Here is a 20,662-nt window from a genome sequence, read left to right as displayed (position 1 = left end):
GTGCTCAAATAATATCATACAGTGCTCAAGTAATCCAACCATAGAGAGCACAAATAATACAAACATATTGTGGGAAAATAATACCACTACACAGTGCTCAGATAATACCAACATACAGTGCTCATATCATACATATATATGAAGCACAAATAATACTACTATGCAGTGCTTGAATGCTGTCCTACAGTACTCAAATAATACAAAAATATGATAATCAATTACCATCATAAATAACTCAACTAATACCACCACAAAGTACTTACATTTTTTCAAAATATAGTGCTCAAATAATATCACCACTCAGTGCAGAAACAATACAAACATATGGTGCAAAAGAATACCACCGTGTTGCTGTCATTTATTACCACCATATATTGCACAATGAACATGCTCTACATTGATCATAGAATGCTATCATCATATAGTGTTCATATAATTAACCCATACAGCGCTCAAATAATACACACATATAGTGCTCAAATATCGTCATACAGTACTTAAGTAATTCAAATATACTGCTCAAATAATGCCACCATGTAGTGCCTATATAATACCAACATATAGTGCTGAAGTAATATCACAATACAGCGGTGATATACCAACATACAAAGCTGAATACTAACTTACAGAGCGCAAATAATAACAACATACAGTGCTCATATATTACCACTATACTGTTCTCAAGTAATAGAAATGAGTGAAAAAACTCATTGCTCAGAAAATACCTCCAAAGTGTGCTTAAATAATACAAACATACAGTGGTCAAATGCCACTACAACATACTGTAATGTAAATATACTGTAGTTTACTGTAGAAGTAGCATCCCGCAATGCAGCTATACAGCACCATACTGCCATACAGTACACGAGTTATAACAATATACAGTGGGGAAATAAAAGCTCCATCATCTCACACCAGTGCTGCTATACAGCGTCTCGGTAATACTGCATACCACTGATATATAGGTTCATTATATACTCTAGACGCAGACGCCTTCAGCAGATTCTCACACGCCTGCAATGATACAAATGAATGCACTGGTTGCTCCATTCCTGACAGTGGAGAAAATATCTGGGTTCTGACCATGCGCCCTGTACCTGCAATGGAAGTTCCCCAGATTCTTCCAAGTGTCACCACCTTGTGGCCACCTAGAGTTACTGCAGGTCTAACCACAAGGTGGGACAATCAATGGATTTAGTATTTATGATCCTCACTTATATATCACCATCACCAATAATTCCCTATCACTAAGTCATTGGAGTGTGGGAGGAAACCCGAGGAAACACGGGCAGAAGCGCTAACTCCTTGCAGATGTTGTCCTTGGTGGGATTTAAACCCAACGCCACAAAGCGTCAGTGCTAACCACTGAGCCACCACTGAGCTTCCCATAAATCATAGAAAGAAGGTGGTGATGGGGTAAGCAAGCATCAAAAGGTTCCTGGATCTGGTGATAAAAAGTATGACGGAGCCAGAGTCAATCAGAACCAGAAGTGGACCACATGTTATGGGCCCCACACACTGACGAGCAGGAAATAAATGGCTTCTAATATGTTTATATTTAACATACAGCACATACATACATTAAGGATAGACCGATAGAGAGAGATAGAGGGATAGATAGATAGATAGATAGATAGAGGGATAGATAGATAGATAGATAGATAGAGGGATAGATAGATAGAGGGATAGATAGATAGAGGGATAGATAGAGAGATAGATAGATAGATAGAGGGATAGATAGAGGGATAGATAGATAGATGGATAGAGGGATAGATAGATAGAGGGATAGATAGAGAGATAGATAGATAGATAGATAGAGGGATAGATAGAGGGATAGATAGATAGATAGATAGAGGGATAGATAGAGGGATAGATAGATAGAGGGATAGATAGATAGATAGATAGAGGGATAGATAGAGGAATAGATAGAGGGATAGATAGATAGATGGATAGATAGAGGGATAGATAGATAGATAGATAGAGGGATAGATAGAGGGATAGATAGAGGGATAGATAGATAGATGGATAGATAGAGGGATAGATAGATAGATAGATAGAGGGATAGATAGATAGATAGAGGGATAGATAGAGGGATAGATAGATAGAGGGATAGATAGATAGATAGATAATAGATGATAGAGGGATAGATAGATAAAAAGATTAATATAGAATAAATATAAAAGTACAATACATAGATGAGATAGATAGATATAGGATATATTGATAAATAGATACAGTGCCTACAAGTAGTCTTCAACCCCCTGCAGATTTAGCAGGTTTGATAAGATGCAAACTTCAAACAAGAGCAGGATTTATTAACAGATGCATAAATCTTACAAACCAACAAGTTTTGTTGCTCAGTTAAATTTTAATAAATTTTCAACATAAAAGTGTGGGTCAATTATTATTCAACCCCTAGGTTTAATATTTTGTGGAATAACCCTTGTTTGCAATTACAGCTAATAATCGTCTTTTATAAGACCTGATCAGGCCGGCACAGGTCTCTGGAGTTATCTTGGCCCACTCCTCCATGCAGATCTTCTCCAAGTTATCTAGGTTCTTTGAGTGTCTTATGTGGACTTTAATCTTGAGCTCCTTCCACAAGTTTTCAATTGGGTTAAGGTCAGGAGACTGACTAGGCCACTGCAACACCTTGATTTTTTCCCTCTTGAACCAGGCCTTGGTTTTCTTGGCTGTGTGCTTTGGGTCGTTGTCTTGTTGGAAGATGAAATGACGACCCATCTTAAGATCCTTGATGAGGAGCGGAGGTTCTTGGCCAAAATCTCCAGGTAGGCCGTGCTATCCATCGTCCCATGGATGCGGACCAGATGGCCAGGCCCCTTGGCTGAGAAACAGCCCCACAGCATGATGCTGCCACCACCATGCTTGACTGTAGGGATGGTATTCTTGGGGTCGTTTGCAGTGCCATCCAGTCTCCAAACGTCACGTGTGTGGTTTGCACCAAAGATCTCGATCTTGGTCTCATCAGACCAGAGAACCTTGAACCAGTCTGTCTCAGAGTCCTCCAAGTGATCATGAGCAAACTGTAGACGAGCCTTGACATGACGCTTTGAAAGTAAAGGTACCTTACGGGCTCGTCTGGAACGGAGACCATTGCGGTGGAGTACGTTACTTATGGTATTGACTGAAACCAATGTCCCCACTGCCATGAGATCTTCCCGGAGCTCCTTCCTTGTTGTTCTTGGGTTAGCCTTGACTCTTCGGACAAGCCTGGCCTCGGCACGGGAGGAAACTTTCAAAGGCTGTCCAGGCCGTGGAAGGCTAGCAGTAGTTCCATAAGCCTTCCACTTCCGGATGATGCTCCCAACAGTGGAGACAGGTAGGCCCAACTCCTTGGAAAGGGTTTTGTACCCCTTGCCAGCCTTGTGACCCTCCACGATCTTGTCTCTGATGGCCTTGGAATGCTCCTTTGTCTTTCCCATGTTGACCAAGTATGAGTGCTGTTCACAAGTTTGGGGAGGGTCTTGAACCAGTCTGTCTCAGAGTCCTCCAAGTGATCATGAGCAAACTGTAGACGAGCCTTGACATGACGCTTTGAAAGTAAAGGTACCTTACGGGCTCGTCTGGAACGGAGACCATTGCGGTGGAGTACGTTACTTATGGTATTGACTGAAACCAATGTCCCCACTGCCATGAGATCTTCCCGGAGCTCCTTCCTTGTTGTCCTTGGGTTAGCCTTGACTCTTTGGACAAGCCTGGCCTCGGCACGGGAGGAAACTTTCAAAGGCTGTCCAAGCCGTGGAAGGCTAGCAGTAGTTCCATAAGCCTTCCACTTCCGGATGATGCTCCCAACAGTGGAGACAGGTAGGCCCAACTCCTTGGAAAGGGTTTTGTACCCCTTGCCAGCCTTGTGACCCTCCACGATCTTGTCTCTGATGGCCTTGGAATGCTCCTTTGTCTTTCCCATGTTGACCAAGTATGAGTGCTGTTCACAAGTTTGGGGAGGGTCTTAATTAGTCAGAAAAGGCTGGAAAAAGAGATAATTAATCCAAACATGTGAAGCTCATTGTTCTTTGTGCCTGAAATACTTCTTAATACTTTAGGGGAACCAAACAGAATTCTGGTGGTTTGAGGGGTTGAATAATAAATGACCCTCTGAATAAACGTTTCACAATTTAAAAAAAAAATAAAAAAAGAAATAACATTCTTTTTTGCTGCATTTCACACTTCCAGGCTGATCCACAGTCCAAATGTCACATTGCCAAGTTAATTCCGAATATGTAAACCTGCTAAATCTGCAGGGGGTTGAATACTACTTGTAGGCACTGTATACCATAAATAGGAAATAAATATTATATAGGTAGATGATGATATATAAAATAAAAGAGATTAATCCTTTAGATATAACCTCGTTAGATTTCAGCTGCTGTTTTCGTGTATTTTTATGTTTATTGAACCATTATGTAATGAAAAGTAGAAAAGCAAAAATGAAATGAGGACATAAGACCCGAAGGCAAAATAAACTGTAACGAATTAGACAGCGACATTCAGTGCGGACAAAACCGTGATATCAGATCATCATAATGATAAATGTAGCAGCGGGAAGACGAGACGACAAGACCCCGAAGTGACACTTTGCTCCCATTGTACCCCTCATTGATCAATTGCTACTTTTTTTTCTTTTTTTATTTTTTAAAAAATTGAAAACTGGCGCCCTCCTCTCCACTCCTCCACTGATGTCATTTTGAGTTCACAATTTTTGCACCATTTTGCCACACGTGGGACTTTTGGCACCGGAAAAAACGAAAATAAGAACATTTGTGACTTTTCAATCAAATTTATGAAGAGCGCACGACATGAGGAAGTTGGCAACTAACACCACACGACAAACTGATGAATGGGAGCCAGAATATAAGGAGTTAATTATAACGTATGACAGGGACAAGACCAATTTAGATTTGGGGTAAAGGGAGTCATCTGATACCAAGGAAATGGTGAGCTCAGAATAGAGAAATACAAGGAAGGGGGGCGGGATAAGACGAGGGGACTGAAATAAAACATTTTGTCATTTAGGTTTTTTGAAAGTTGAATTTTCTATTTTGATAGACTGGACTTTCACAGACACAGTGATACCTAATATGTTTTATTATCTTTTATTTTATATTGTTTTTATCTTAGCTCCTCCCCTTTGTCTGTTTCTGCCTCTAGCTCCTCCCTCCTTCCGCGAACTGTCTCCTCCTATCTCAGTAATGGGGATTTCTCTGATGAGATATATAACAAAGTAGCTCATTTTCATGTGTATAAATAAACATTGCTGACTCTTCAGGCATCAGTGGTTGGGGTGGGGTGTTTGATGTTTAAGGCTTCGGATTTGGGATAGTCCAGAAAATACAACCAAAATCATCAAAGATCCTAAAGATATAAGAAAAGATGTGAGTGGAGAAGTGATAAGGAGTAAGACGCACGCTTGTGTCCTCCATATCACTACTGTGCCATGAGCATTGGGATCATTACTAATAATGCTGTGTTCAATCACATTCAACTATGACATACAGTTAGGTCCAGAAATATTTGGACAGTGACACAAGTTTTGTTATTTTAGCTGTTTACAAAAACATGTTCAGAAATACAATTCTATATATAATATGGGCTGAAAGTGCACACTCCCAGCTGCAATATGAGAGTTTTCACATCCAAATCGGAGAAAGGGTTTAGGAATCATAGCTCTGTAATGCATAGCCTCCTCTTTTTCAAGGGACCAAAAGTAATTGGACAAGGGACTCTAAGGGCTGCAATTAACTCTGAAGGCGTCTCCCTCGTTAACCTGTAATCAATGAAGTAGTTAAAAGGTCTGGGGTTGATTACAGGTGTGTGGTTTTGCATTTGGAAGCTGTTGCTGTGACCAGACAACATGCGGTCTAAGGAACTCTCAATTGAGGTGAAGCAGAACATCCTGAGGCTGAAAAAAAAGAAAAAATCCATCAGAGAGATAGCAGACATGCTTGGAGTAGCAAAATCAACAGTCGGGTACATTCTGAGAAAAAAGGAATTGACTGGTGAGCTTAGGAACTCAAAAAGGCCTGGGCGTCCACGGATGACAACAGTGGTGGATGATCGCCGCATACTTTCTTTGGTGAAGAAGAACCCGTTCACAACATCAACTGAAGTCCAGAACACTGTCAGTGAAGTAGGTGTATCTGTCTCTAAGTCAACAATAAAGAGAAGACTCCATGAAAGTAAATACAAAGGGTTCACATCTAGATGCAAACCATTCATCAATTCCAAAAATAGACAGGCCAGAGTTAAATTTGCTGAAAAACACCTCATGAAGCCAGCTCAGTTCTGGAAAAGTATTCTATGGACAGATGAGACAAAGATCAACCTGTACCAGAATGATGGGAAGAAAAAAGTTTGGAGAAGAAAGGGAACGGCACATGATCCAAGGCACACCACATCCTCTGTAAAACATGGTGGAGGCAACGTGATGGCATGGGCATGCATGGCTTTCAATGGCACTGGGTCACTTGTGTTTATTGATGACATAACAGCAGACAAGAGTAGCCGGATGAATTCTGAAGTGTACCGGGATATACTTTCAGCCCAGATTCAGCCAAATGCCGCAAAGTTGATCGGACGGCGCTTCATAGTACAGATGGACAATGACCCCAAGCATACAGCCAAAGCTACCCAGGAGTTCATGAGTGCAAAAAAGTGGAACATTCTGCAATGGCCAAGTCAATCACCAGATCTTAACCCAATTGAGCATGCATTTCACTTGCTCAAATCCAGACTTAAGACGGAAAGACCCACAAACAAGCAAGACTTGAAGGCTGCGGCTGTAAAGGCCTGGCAAAGCATTAAGAAGGAGGAAACCCAGCGTTTGGTGATGTCCATGGGTTCCAGACTTAAGGCAGTGATTGCCTCCAAAGGATTCGCAACAAAATATTGAAAATAAAAATATTTTGTTTGGGTTTGGTTTATTTGTCCAATTACTTTTGACCTCCTAAAATGTGGAGTGTTTGTAAAGAAATGTGACAATTCCTACAATTTCTATCAGATATTTTTGTTCAAACCTTCAAATTAAACGTTACAATCTGCACTTGAATTCTGTTGTAGAGGTTTCATTTCAAATCCAATGTGGTGGCATGCAGAGCCCAACTCGCCAAAATTGTGTCACTGGCCAAAGATTTCTGGACCTAACTGTAGTATCACATTCCTCCTCCCCCTTTCCCCTTCTTAATTATTGAAAATAAAAATATTTTAAAACATTAGCTAAAAGCCCCAGAGACCGGGAACATCACTGCCCGTACCCTAAACACCAGAGCAGAGTCAGATTCAGATTGTTGAATTCAGACCCCAGCTACGAGGGCGGCGGAAAGAGACCGGAGCCATTACTGTCTAAAATACTGCGAGAACGACCAAAAGACCGAGCCGCTCCTAGATCCACACATAATGAAATACCCTTTACTGCTGTACAACCATCTCATCACTGCTGTGCTACTGCTGGGCTCCACGGCTACGTATATAGTAAATGGATATCTCAGCACTCTGATCCCTATCTCAGCGCTCTGATTCTGATCACTATCTCAGCACTCTGATCACTATCTCAGCACTCTGATTCTGATCACTATCTCAGCACTCTGATTCTGATCCGTATCTGAGCATACTGATTCTGGTCACTATCTCAGCACTCTGATTCTGATCCGTATCTGAGCATACTGATTCTCGTCACTATCTCAGCACTCTAATTCTGATCACTATCTCAGCACTCTAATTCTGATCACTATCTCAGCACTCTGATCACTATCTCAGCACTCTAATTCTGATCACTATCTCAGCACTCTGATCACTATCTCAGCACTCTGATCACTGTCTTAGTACTTGATTCTGATCACTATCTCAGCACTCTGATTCTGATCACTATCTCAGCACTCTGATCCCTATCTCAACACTCTGATTCTGATCACTATATGAGCACTCTGATTCTGATCACTATCTCAGCACTCTGATTCTGATCACTATCTCAGCGCTCTGATTCTGATCCATATCTGAGCATACTGATTCTGGTCACTATCTCAGTACTTGATTCTGATCACTATCTCAGCACTCTGATTACTATTTCAGCACTCTGATTCTGATCACTATCTCAGCACTCTGATCACTATCTCAGCACAATGATCATTATCTCAGCACTCTGATCACTATCTCAGCACTCTGATCATTATCTCAGCACTCTGATTCTGATCACTATCTCAGCGCTCTGATTCTGATCCGTATCTGAGCATACTGATTCTGGTCACTATCTCAGCACTCTGATTATGATCACTATCTCAGCACTCTGATCACTATCTCAGTACTTGATTCTGATCACTATCTCAGCACTCTGATCACTATCTCAGTACTTGATTCTGATCACTATCTCAGCACTTTGATTCTGGTCACTATCTCAGCACTCTGATTCTGATCACTATCTCAGCACTTTGATTCTGATCCATATCTGAGCATACTGATTCTGGTCACTATCTCAGTACTTGATTATGATCACTATCTCAGCACTCTGATTCTGATCACTATCTCAGCACTCTGATTCTGGTCACTCTCAGCACTCTGATTCTGGTCACTATCTCAGCACTCTGATTATGATCACTATCTCAGCACTCGGATTGTGATCAGTGTCTCTCTTTGATCACTATCTGCACACTCTGATTCTGATCACCACACATTCTAAATTTATGTATTCCCTGATAGTGATTCTGATCACTATCTCAGCACTCTGATCACTATCTCAGCACTCTGATCACTATCTCAGCACAATGATCATTATCTCAGCACTCTGATCACTATCTCAGCACTCTGATCATTATCTCAGCACTCTGATTCTGATCACTATCTCAGCGCTCTGATTCTGATCCGTATCTGAGCATACTGATTCTGGTCACTATCTCAGCACTCTGATTATGATCACTATCTCAGCACTCTGATCACTATCTCAGTACTTGATTCTGATCACTATCTCAGCACTCTGATCACTATCTCAGTACTTGATTCTGATCACTATCTCAGCACTCTGATTCTGGTCACTATCTCAGCACTCTGATTCTGATCACTATCTCAGCACTTTGATTCTGATCCATATCTGAGCATACTGATTCTGGTCACTATCTCAGAACTCTGATTCTGGTCACTATCTCAGTACTTGATTATGATCACTATCTCAGCACTCTGATTCTGATCACTATCTCAGCACTCTGATTATTATTATTATTATTATTATTTATTATTATAGCGCCAGCACTCTGATCACTATCTCAGCACTCTGATCACTATCTCAGCACTCTGATCACTATCTCAGCACTCTGATCACTATCTCAGCACTCTGATCACTATCTCAGCACACTGATCATTATCTCAGCACTCTGATTCTGATCACTATCTCAGCACTCTGATCACTATCTCAGCACTCTGATCACTATCTCAGCACTCTGATCACTATCTCAGCACACTGATCATTATCTCAGCACTCTGATTCTGATCACTATCTCAGCACTCTGATCACTATCTCAGCACTCTGATCACTATCTCAGCACTCTGATCACTATCTCAGCACGCTGATCATTATCTCAGCACTCTGATCACTATCTCAGCACTCTGATCACTATCTCAGCACGCTGATCATTATCTCAGCACTCTGATTCTGATCACTATCTCGGCACTCTAAGTCGGGCTTTGCACACTACGACATCCCAGGTGCGATGTCGGTGGGGTCAAATTGAAAATGACGTACTTCCGGCATCGCATGCGACATTGTAGTGTGTAAAGGTTCGATGATACGATTAACGAGCGCAAAAGCGTCGTAATCATATCATCGGTGCAGCGTCGGCGTAATCCATAATTACGCTGACGCGACGGTCCGATGTTGTTCCTCGCTCCTGCGGCAGCACACATCGCTGTGTGTGAAGCCGCAGGAGCGAGGAACATCTCCTACCGGCGTCACCGCGGCTTCCGTAGGATATGCGGAAGGAAGGAGGTGGGCGAGATGTTTACATCCCGCTCATCTCCGCCCCTCCGCTCCTATTGGCCGCCTGCCGTGTGACGTCGCAGTGACGCCATACGACCCGCCCCCTTAATAAGGAGGCGGGTCGCCTGCCAGAGCGACGGTCGCAGGACAGGTGAGTGCATGTGAAGCTGCCGTAGCGATAATGTTCGCTACGGCAGTTATCACAAGGATATCGCCGCTGCGACGGGGGCGGGTACTATCGCGCTCGGCATCGCAGCATCGGCCTGCGATGTCGCAGCGTGCAAAGTGCCCCTAATTCTGGTCAGCAATCATTTTTGTTCCGATTACTGACAGATCCACAATTATTTATCACTCTAATGCTAGTCACTTACTAAAGCAGCCTAACTCTTCACTATTTAAATGAAATGTAGAACAAGGAGCTCAGGCATGATGTGTAGCTATGTACTGGCATTGATTTCCTGTTGTGCATTTTTTATTTTTTGCCAATTTTACTGCTTTTTAGCTCATCTCCACTATAGCAGAGCTGTGGTCTGTGCCTAGAATGTATCTACAGTGTCTGCAGGGAGTCTGAGGTAGTCTGGGACACGCCTCCTGTCTCCTCATTGGTTCAGCTGCTGCTTTCCCTGACCTTTACAGATGTGCTGTAGGTAAGCACAAGTCAGAAGTTCTGCTTTCCTGGAGGCTTTGATGGCGTCCTGTAGAGCTGACATCTTTTCTGGAAATCCTAGGATCCAGATTAGTCGGCACTCGCTGTGTGTGAAGTATCACAGAGGACTCTATTCATGATGTATCAGCGTGGGACAGTCACAGGCGCAGTTGACCCATGCATCAAATTCTAAGGGGTTGCAAAATTTTAGGGCACCTACACCTTGCCCCACTGCTGCTTCGTCTTGGACAGCACAGCCACTGCCACCCGGTGGCTTCAAAGAGTAAAGCATCAGCTATGTTGGCTAAGGCCCTGACCCTTCTGGTCACATGGGTATGACATCAGCACAAGTCCTTTTAGTCACAAAGTAAAACGATTGTATAATAGAATTAGCATAAATAACAGGGGGAGGGCATAGCTATGAACACCCACCCCAGCTATCAGCTGATCAGCAGCTGCTGTCACTCAACAAGCTGATGATTTTACAAACTTTACTTACTTGTGTTTTAAAACCTATACATCTGAGCTGACCACTAAAGAAATGTATAGCATCAGCCTGATAGTGCCAGTATAGCACTGTATGTATAGAATCAGCCTGATAGTGCCAGTATAGCACTGTATGCAGGGCTGTATTTTGCCTTCGTGCTGCCCTAGGCACTTTAAGTGGTCGCGCCCCTTAGTGGCAACGTAAAACTGAGTTTTCGCACACGACATCTGTTTAAGGCAGATCTACTCTGTAGCACACTTTAAAAAGTATCAATAAGAAACGAACCCCCCCCCCCCCAATGGGAATCACCACAGGCACATCAAAACATAGCATGAGTATAAAATATTCCCACCACATCGTCCCCACTTATATACTGTGACTGTCACACTGCCCCTAATAAACACCACACTGCCCTCCCTTATAAACTACTGTATATGCACCACACCTTCCTCGATTATGAAATATGATCTGTACATTGTGAGGAGGGAGCAGCATGATGTGAGGACAATGTCCCATGCATGCTGCCCCCTCCTCACAATGTCCCATGCATGCTGCCCCCTCCTCACAATGTCCCATGCATGCTGCCCCCTCCTCACAATGTCCCATGCATGCTGCTCCCTCCTCACAATGTCCCATGCATGCTGCTCCCTCCTCACAATGTCTCATGCATGCTGCCCCCTCTTCACAATGTCCCATGCATGCTGCTCCCTCCTCACAATGTCCCATGCATGCTGCTCCCTCCTCACAATGTCCCATGCTTTCTGCCCCCTCCTCACAATGTCCCATGCATGCTGCCCCCTCCTCACAATGTCCCATGAATGCTGCCCCCTCCTCACAATGTCCCATGAATGCTGCCCCCTCCTCACAATGTCCCATGAATGCTGCCCCCTCCTCACAATGTCCCATGCATGCTGCTCCCTCCTCACAATGTCCCATGCATGCTGCCCCCTCCTCACAATGTCCCATGAATGCTGCCCCCTCCTCACAATGTCCCTTGCATGCTGCTCCCTCCTCACAATGTCCCATGCATGCTGCCCCCTCCTCACAATGTCCCATGCATGCTGCTCCCTCCTCACAATGTCCCTTGCATGCTGCCCCCTCCTCACAATGTCCCATGCATGCTGCCCCCTCCTCACAATGTCCCATGCATGCTGCCCCCTCCTCACAATGTCCCATGCATGCTGCTCTCTCCTCACAATGTCCCATGCATGCTGCCCCCTCTTCACAATGTCCCATGCATGCTGCTCCCTCCTCACAATGTCCCATGCATGCTGCCCCTCCTCACAATGTCCCATGCATGCTGCTCCCTCCTCACAATGTCCCATGAATGCTGCTCCCTCCTCACAATGTCTCATGCATGCTGCCCCCTCCTCACAATGTCTCATGTATGCTGCTCCCGCCTCACAATGTCCCATGCATGCTGCTCCCTCCTCACAATGTCCCATGCATGCTGCTCCCTCCGCACAATGTCTCATGCTTGATGCTCCCTCCTCACAATGTCCCATGCATGCTGCTCCTTCCTCACAATGTCCCATGCATGCTGCTCCCTCCTCACAATGTCTCATGCATGCTGCCCCCTCCTCAGTGTCCCATGCATGCTGCCCCCTCCTCACAATGTCTCATGCATGCTGCCCCCTTCTCACAATGTCCCATGCATGCTGTCCCTCTCCATGAGCTCCTAATGCTGCCTTCCTCTTTTCCATAATGAGACCTTCATGTTGCCCCACTCATGCTAAGACCACCACACTAACGCTTATGCTGAGACCCCCCACACACACACTACCCCACTCTTGATATTGACTCCCCTACATTGCTCCACTCCATACTGATCCCACACATGCTGCCCCTTCTTCACAATGAGCTCCCAATGCTGCCCCCTCTTATTCTGAGTCCTTACACTCCCCCCACCCAATCGATTTTGTCATTGCACTATCCCTCATCCCTTGTCCTTTGTCTCTAGCATTAGCCCCTCTCTCCCACTCCCCCAGCATCAGCCTCTCTCCCCCAGCATCAGCCTCTATCTTCCCTCAGCATCAGCCTCTCTTCCCCAGTCTCAGCCTTTGCCTCCCCCCAGCCTCAGCCTGCCCCAGTCTCCGCCTCAGCCTCCCTCCAGCCTCCCTCCAGTCTCAGCCTCTGCCTCCCTCCAGCCTCCCCCCAGTCTCAGCCTCTGCCTCCCTCCAGTCTCAGCCTCTGCCTCCCTCCAGTCTCTGCCTCTGCCTCCCTCCAGCCTCCCCCCAGTCTCTGCCTCTGCCTCCCTCCAGCCTCCCCCCAGTCTCAGCCTCTGCCTCTCTCCAGCCTCCCCCCAGTCTCAGCCTCTGCCTCCCTCCAGCCTCCCCCCAGTCTCAGCCTCTGCCTCTCTCCAGCCTCCCCCCAGTCTCTGCCTCTGCCTCCCTCCAGCCTCCCCCCAGTCTCTGCCTCTGCCTCCCTCCAGCCTCCCCCCAGTCTCTGCCTCTGCCTCCCTCCAGCCTCCCCCAGTCTCAGCCTCTGCCTCCCTCCAGCCTCCCCACAGTCTCAGCCTCTGCCTCCCTCAGTCTCAGCCTCTGCCTCCCTCCAACCTCCCCCCAGTCTCAGCCTCTGCCTCCCTCCAGCCTCCCCCCAGTCTCAGCCTCTGCCTCCCTCCAGCCTCCCCCCAGTCTCTGCCTCTGCCTCCCTCCAGCCTCCCCCAGTCTCAGCCTCTGCCTCCCTCCAGCCTCCCCACAGTCTCAGCCTCTGCCTCCCTCCAGTCTCAGCCTCTGCCTCCCTCCAACCTCCCCCCAGTCTCAGCCTCTGCCTCTCTCCAGTCTCAGCCTCTGCCTCCCTCCAGCCTCCCCCCAGTCTCAGCCTCTGCCTCCCTCCAGTCTCAGCCTCTGCCTCCCTGCAGTCTCTGCCTCTGCCTCCCTCCAGCCTCCCCCCAGTCTCTTCCTCTGCCTCCCTCCAGCCTCCCCCCAGTCTCAGCCTTTGCCTCCCTCCAGCCTCTTCCCAGTCTCTGCCTCTGCCTCCCTCCAGCCTCCCCCCAGTCTCAGCCTCTGCCTCTCTCCAGCCTCCCCCCAGTCTCAGCCTCTGCCTCCCTCCAGCCTCCCCCCAGTCTCAGCCTCTGCCTCTCTCCAGCCTCCCCCCAGTCTCAGCCTCTGCCTCCCTCCAGCCTCCCCCCAGTCTCTGCCTCTGCCTCCCTCCAGCCTCCCCCCAGTCTCTGCCTCTGCCTCCCTCCAGCCTCCCCCCAGTCTCTGCCTCTGCCTCCCTCCAGCCTCCCCCAGTCTCAGCCTCTGCCTCCCTCCAGCCTCCCCACAGTCTCAGCCTCTGCCTCCCTCAGTCTCAGCCTCTGCCTCCCTCCAACCTCCCCCCAGTCTCAGCCTCTGCCTCCCTCCAGCCTCCCCCCAGTCTCAGCCTCTGCCTCCCTCCAGCCTCCCCCCAGTCTCTGCCTCCCTCCAGCCTCCCCCAGTCTCAGCCTCTGCCTCCCTCCAGCCTCCCCACAGTCTCAGCCTCTGCCTCCCTCCAGTCTCAGCCTCTGCCTCCCTCCAACCTCCCCCCAGTCTCAGCCTCTGCCTCTCTCCAGTCTCAGCCTCTGCCTCCCTCCAGCCTCCCCCCAGTCTCAGCCTCTGCCTCCCTCCAGTCTCAGCCTCTGCCTCCCTGCAGTCTCTGCCTCTGCCTCCCTCCAGCCTCCCCCCAGTCTCTGCCTCTGCCTCCCTCCAGCCTCCCCCCAGTCTCAGCCTTTGCCTCCCTCCAGCCTCTTCCCAGTCTCTGCCTCTGCCTCCCTCCAGCCTCCCCCCAGTCTCTGCCTCTGCCTCCCTCCAGCCTCCCCCAGTCTCAGCCTCTGCCTCCCTCCAGCCTCCCCACAGTCTCAGCCTCTGCCTCCCTCCAGTCTCAGCCTCTGCCTCCCTCCAATCTCCCCCCAGTCTCAGCCTCTGCCTCTCTCCAGTCTCAGCCTCTGCCTCCCTCCAGCCTCCCCCCAGTCTCAGCCTCTGCCTCCCTCCAGTCTCAGCCTCTGCCTCCCTCCAGTCTCAGCCTCCCTCCAGCCTCCCCCCAGTCTCTGCCTCAGCCTCCCTCCAGCCTCCCCCCAGTCTCTGCCTCTGCCTCCCTCCAGTCTCTGCCTCTGCCTCCCTCCAACCTCCCCCCAGTCTCAGCCTCTGCCTCTCTCCAGTCTCAGCCTCTGCCTCCCTCCAGCCTCCCCCCAGTCTCAGCCTCTGCCTCCCTCCAGTCTCAGCCTCTGCCTCCCTCCAGTCTCTGCCTCTGCCTCCCTCCAGCCTCCCCCCAGTCTCTGCCTCTGCCTCCCTCCAGCCTCCCCCCAGTCTCTGCCTCTGCCTCCCTCCAGCCTCCCCCCAGTCTCTGCCTCTGCCTCCCTCCAGCCTCCCCACAGTCTCTCCCTCTGCCTCCCTCCAGTCTCCCCCCAGTCTCAGCCTCTGCCTCCCTCCAGCCTCCCCCCAGTCTCTGCCTCTGCCTCCCTCCAGCCTCCCCCCAGTCTCAGCTTCTGCCTCCCTCCAGCCTCCCCCCAGTCTCTGCCTCCCTCCAGCCTCCCCCCCAGTCTCTGCCTCTGCCTCCCTCCAGCCTCCCCCCAGTCTCTGCCTCTGCCTCCCTCCAGCCTCCCCCCAGTCTCAGCTTCTGCCTCTCTCCAGCCTCCCCCAGTCTCAGCCTCTGCCTCCCTCCAGCCTCCCCCCAGTCTCTGCCTCCCTCCAGCCTCCCCCCCAGTCTCTGCCTCTGCCTCCCTCCAGCCTCCCCCCAGTCTCTGCCTCCCTCCAGCCTCCCCCCCAGTCTCAGCCTCTGCCTCCCTCCAGCCTCCCCCCAGTCTCTGCCTCCCTCCAGCCTCCCCCCAGTCTCAGCCTCTGCCTCCCTCCAGCCTCCCCCCAGTCTCTGCCTCCCTCCAGCCTCCCCCCCAGTCTCTGCCTCTGCCTCCCTCCAGCCTCCCCCAGTCTCAGCCTCTGCCTCCCTCCAGCCTCCCCACAGTCTCAGCCTCTGCCTCCCTCCAGTCTCAGCCTCTGCCTCCCTCCAGCCTCCCCCCAGTCTCAACCTCTGCCTCTCTCCAGTCTCAGCCTCTGCCTCCCTCCAGTCTCAGCCACTGCCTCCCTCCAGTCTCAGCCTCTGCCTACCTCCAGCCTCCCCCCAGTCTCAGCCTCTGCCTCCCTCCAGCCTCCCCCCAGTCTCAGCCTCTGCCTCCCTCCAGCCTCCCCCCAGTCTCAGCCTCTGCCTCCCTCCAGTATCTGCCTTTGCCGCCTCCCCCCCCCGCATGCGCAGATCTCTGGTCTGCATTAGAGACACTCCCACGCTCCTTATGAATCCACTTACCTGCTCCAGTGCCCGCCACCATCTTCCTGGCTCACGTGAGTATCCTCTTCTGACACCGGCTTCCATCACGGCGTCCTCCGCGGCGTCCTGCTGCGAGCTCTGCATGTGACGTCCACACAGCAGTGGACGCAGCACAGAGGAAGGAGCTGATTGGCGCGCGCCTGTGACCCCGGAAGTGCAGGCGCCGGCAGTTCCGGGGTCAATCAGCTCCCTGTGCTCGGCGGCCACAAAAAAAAAAAAATGTAAAAAAAAAAAAAAAAAAAAAAAAATTTTTTTTTTTTTTTTTTTTTTTTTTTTGCTGCCAGAGGGTGCCGCCCCTCACAATCTGCCGCCCTAGGCACCGGACCACGGGTGCCTAGTGGTAAATACGGCCCTGACTGTATGTATAGAATCAGCCTGATAGTGCCAGTATAGCCCTGTATGTATAGAATCAGCCTGATAGTGCCAGTATAGCACTGTATGTATAGAATCAGCCTGATAGTGCCAGTATAGCACTGTATGTATAGAATCAGCCTGATAGTGCCAGTATAGCACTGTATGTATAGAATCAGCCTGATAGCGCCAGTATAGCACTGTATGTATAGAATCAGCCTGATAGTGCCAGTATAGCACTGTATGTATAGAATCAGTCTGATAGTGCCAGTATAGCACTGTATGTATAGAATCAGCCTGATAGTGCCAGTATAGCACGGTATGTATAGAATCAGCCCGATAGTGCCAGTATAGCACTGTATGTATAGAATCAGCCCGATAGTGTCAGTATAGCACTGTATGTATAGAATCTGCCTGATAATGCCAGTACAGCCCTGTATGTATAGAATCAGCCTGATAGTGCCAGTATAGCCCTGTATGTATAGAAGAATCAGCCTGATAGTGCCAGTATAGCACTGTATGTATAGAATCAGCCTGATAGCCCCAGTATAGCACTGTATGTATAGAATCAGTCTGATAGTGTCAGTATAGCACTGTATGTATAGAATCAGCCTGATAGCCCCAGTATAGCACTGTATGTATAGAATCACCCTGATAGTGCCAGTATAGCATTGTATGTATAGAATCACCCTGATAGTGCCAGTATAGCACTGTATGTATAGAATCAGTCTGATAGTGCCAGTATAGCACTGTATGTATAAAATCAGCCTGATAGTGTCAGTATAGCACTGTATGTATAGAATCAGCCTGATAGTGTCAGTATAGCACTGTATGTATAGAATCACCCTGATAGTGCCAGTATAGCATTGTATGTATAGAATCACCCTGATAGTGCCAGTATAGCACTGTATGTATAGAATCAGCCTGATAGTGCCAGTATAGCACTGTATGTATAGAATCAGTCTGATAGTGCCAGTATAGCACTGTATGTATAGAATCAGCCTGATAGCACCAGTATAGCACTGTATGTATAGAATCAGCCTGATAGTGCCAGTATAGCACTGTATGTATAGACTCAGCCTGATAGTGCCAGTATAGCACTGTATGTATAGATTCAGCCTGATAGTGCCAGTATAGCACGGTATGTATAGAATCAGCCCGATAGTGCCAGTATAGCACTGTATGAATAGAATCAGCCTGATAGTGCCAGTATAGCACTGTATGTATAGAATCAGCCCGATAGTGCCAGTATAGCACTGTATGTATAGAATCAGCCTGATAGCGCCAGTATAGCGCTGTATGTATAAACTCAGCCTGATAGCCCCAGTATAGCACTGTATGTATAGAATCAGCCAGATAGTGCCAGTATAGCACTGTATGAATAGAATCAGCCTGATAGCGCCAGTATAGCACTGTATGTATAGAATCTGCCTGATAGTGCCAGTATAGCACTGTATGTATAGAATAAGCCTGATCGTGCCCGTATAGCACTGTATGTATAGAATCTGCCTGATAGTGCCAGTATAGCACTGTATGTATAGAATCAGCCTGATAGTGCCAGTATAGCACTGTATGTATAGAATCAGCCTGATAGCCCCAGTATAGCACTGTATGTATAGAGTCAGCCTGATAGCGCCAGTATAGCACTGTATGTATAGAGTCAGCCTGATAGCTCCAGTATAGCACTGTATGTATAGAATCAGCCTGATAGTGCCAGTATAGCACTGTATGTATAGAATCAGCCTGATAATGCCAGTATAGCACTGTATGTATAGACTTAGCCTGATAGTGCCAGTATAGCACTGTATGTATAGAATCAGCCTGATAGTGCCAGTATAGCACTGTATGTATAGAATCAGCCTGATAGTGCCAGTATAGCACTGTATGTATAGAATCAGCCTGATAGTGCCAGTATAGTACTGTATGAATAGAATCTGCCTGATAGTGCCAGTATAGCACTGTATGTATAGACTCAGGCTGATAGTGCCAGTATAGCTCTGTATGTATAGAATCAGCCTGATAGTGCCAGTATAGCACTGTATGTATAGAATCAGCCTGATAGTGCCAGTATAGCACTGTATGTATAGAATCAGCCTGATAGCGCCAGTATAGCACTGTATGTATAGAATCAGCCTGATAGCGCCAGTATAGCACTGTATGTATAGACTCAGCCTGATAGTGCCAGTATAGCACTGTATGTATAGCATCAGGCTGATAGCGCCAGTATAGCACTGTATGTATAGACTCAGGCTGATAGTGCCAGTATAGCACTGTATGTATAGAATCAGGCTGATAGTGCCAGTATAGCACTGTATGTATAGACTCAGGCTGATAGTGCCAGTATAGCACTGTATGTATAGAATCAGCCTGATAGTGCCAGTATAGCACTGTATGTATAGAATCAGCCTGATAGCGCCAGTATAGCACTGTATGTATAGAATCAGGCTGATATTGCCAGTATAGCACTGTATGTATAGACTCAGGCTGATAGTGCCAGTATAGCACTGTATGTATAGACTCAGGCTGATAGTGCCAGTATAGCCCTGTATGTATAGAATCAGCCTGATAGTGCCAGTATAGCACTGTATGTATAGACTCAGGCTAATAGTGCCAGTATAGCACTGCATGTATAGACTCAGGCTGATAGTGCCAGTATAGCACTGTATGTATAGACTCAGGCTGATAGTGCCAGTATAGCACTGGCTTTAGGTTATATAGGAAAATCCTGGTGATTGGTGCGCTTTAGAATGTACCCCCTGGGGAAAAAAACAAACTCTAAAAATAAAATGTTCTATGCTTTTTATCCACCCCTAAATAGGGTTAAAGTTGGGTTAAAGCTTCGCCTGGTCTATCACAGTCCTCATTCACATCACATTAAGCCTGAACACCAGGAAGGGTCTAAGAGGTGTCCACAGGGGCCCCAAGGGGCCATTAGAGGCTTTCTGGGCTCTGCCTCCCCACTAGAGGCCAAAGGTCATGAAATAACAGAATAGGCGACCTGCTGTGTATGGGGTTTTTAGCATGAAACATGAAGCCTATGGATGATGAACGCAGCGTTTAGAAATCCGTCTCCGTCAAATGTTGGGAGATCCTGGAACACAAATTTAGAGCAGAGGAAAAAAAAAACGTCTCCAAGTGTGAAGCAGAGAAAAACAAGCTCATTATCCGGTTATAAGGGTTCACGTGTAAGATGGTGCGTTTCTTCCTATGCAGAGCGATATAGTTGACCCCCCCTGACGTGTCCCCGGTCTGGCAGCGCAGGGTTAATTACAGTCTCTAAGGTGACACGATGAACATTATTATATTAGCTGGTCTCCTCCTTCCTCCACAGGCACAGACTGTCACATCGCCTCCACCGCCTGCCGCTGTCCCTCCGACCAGACGCCTATTCTGCCAGCCTGAACTTAGTCCTGACTTTCGCCCCTTCCCTCCGCTCTCGCCTCCGGTGCACTCTTCTTCTATTTCCCTCTTTCCTTCTATTTGCTTTTCGATCTCCTCCCCCTCTGCTCCATCCTTCCCTCTCTCCTCTCTGCTGAACACTTCACCTTCCTCCCAGCTACATTGTAGCTTTCTTCTTCCCCATTGTTGTCTTTCACCTTCCTCCCAGCTACATTGTAGCTTTCTTCTTCCCCATTGTTGTCTTTCCCCTTCCTCCCAGCTACATTGTATCTTTCTTATTTCCCATTGTTGTCATTATTCCTCCTCCCAGCCACATTGTATCTTTCTTCTTCCCCATTGTTGTCATTCCTCTTCCTCCCAGCCACATTGTATCTTTCTTATTTCCCATTGTTGTCATTATTCCTCCTCCCAGCCACATTGTATCTTTCTTCTTCCCCATTGTTGTCATTCCCCTTCCTCCCAGCTATCTTGTATATTTCTTCTTTCCTATTGTTGTCTTTTACCTTCCTGTCAGCTACATTGT

The sequence above is a fragment of the Anomaloglossus baeobatrachus genome, chromosome 10 (genome assembly GCF_048569485.1).
Source record: "Anomaloglossus baeobatrachus isolate aAnoBae1 chromosome 10, aAnoBae1.hap1, whole genome shotgun sequence".
Taxonomy (NCBI): Eukaryota; Metazoa; Chordata; class Amphibia; order Anura; family Aromobatidae; genus Anomaloglossus; species Anomaloglossus baeobatrachus.
Note: the sequence above shows the minus strand (reverse complement) of the source record.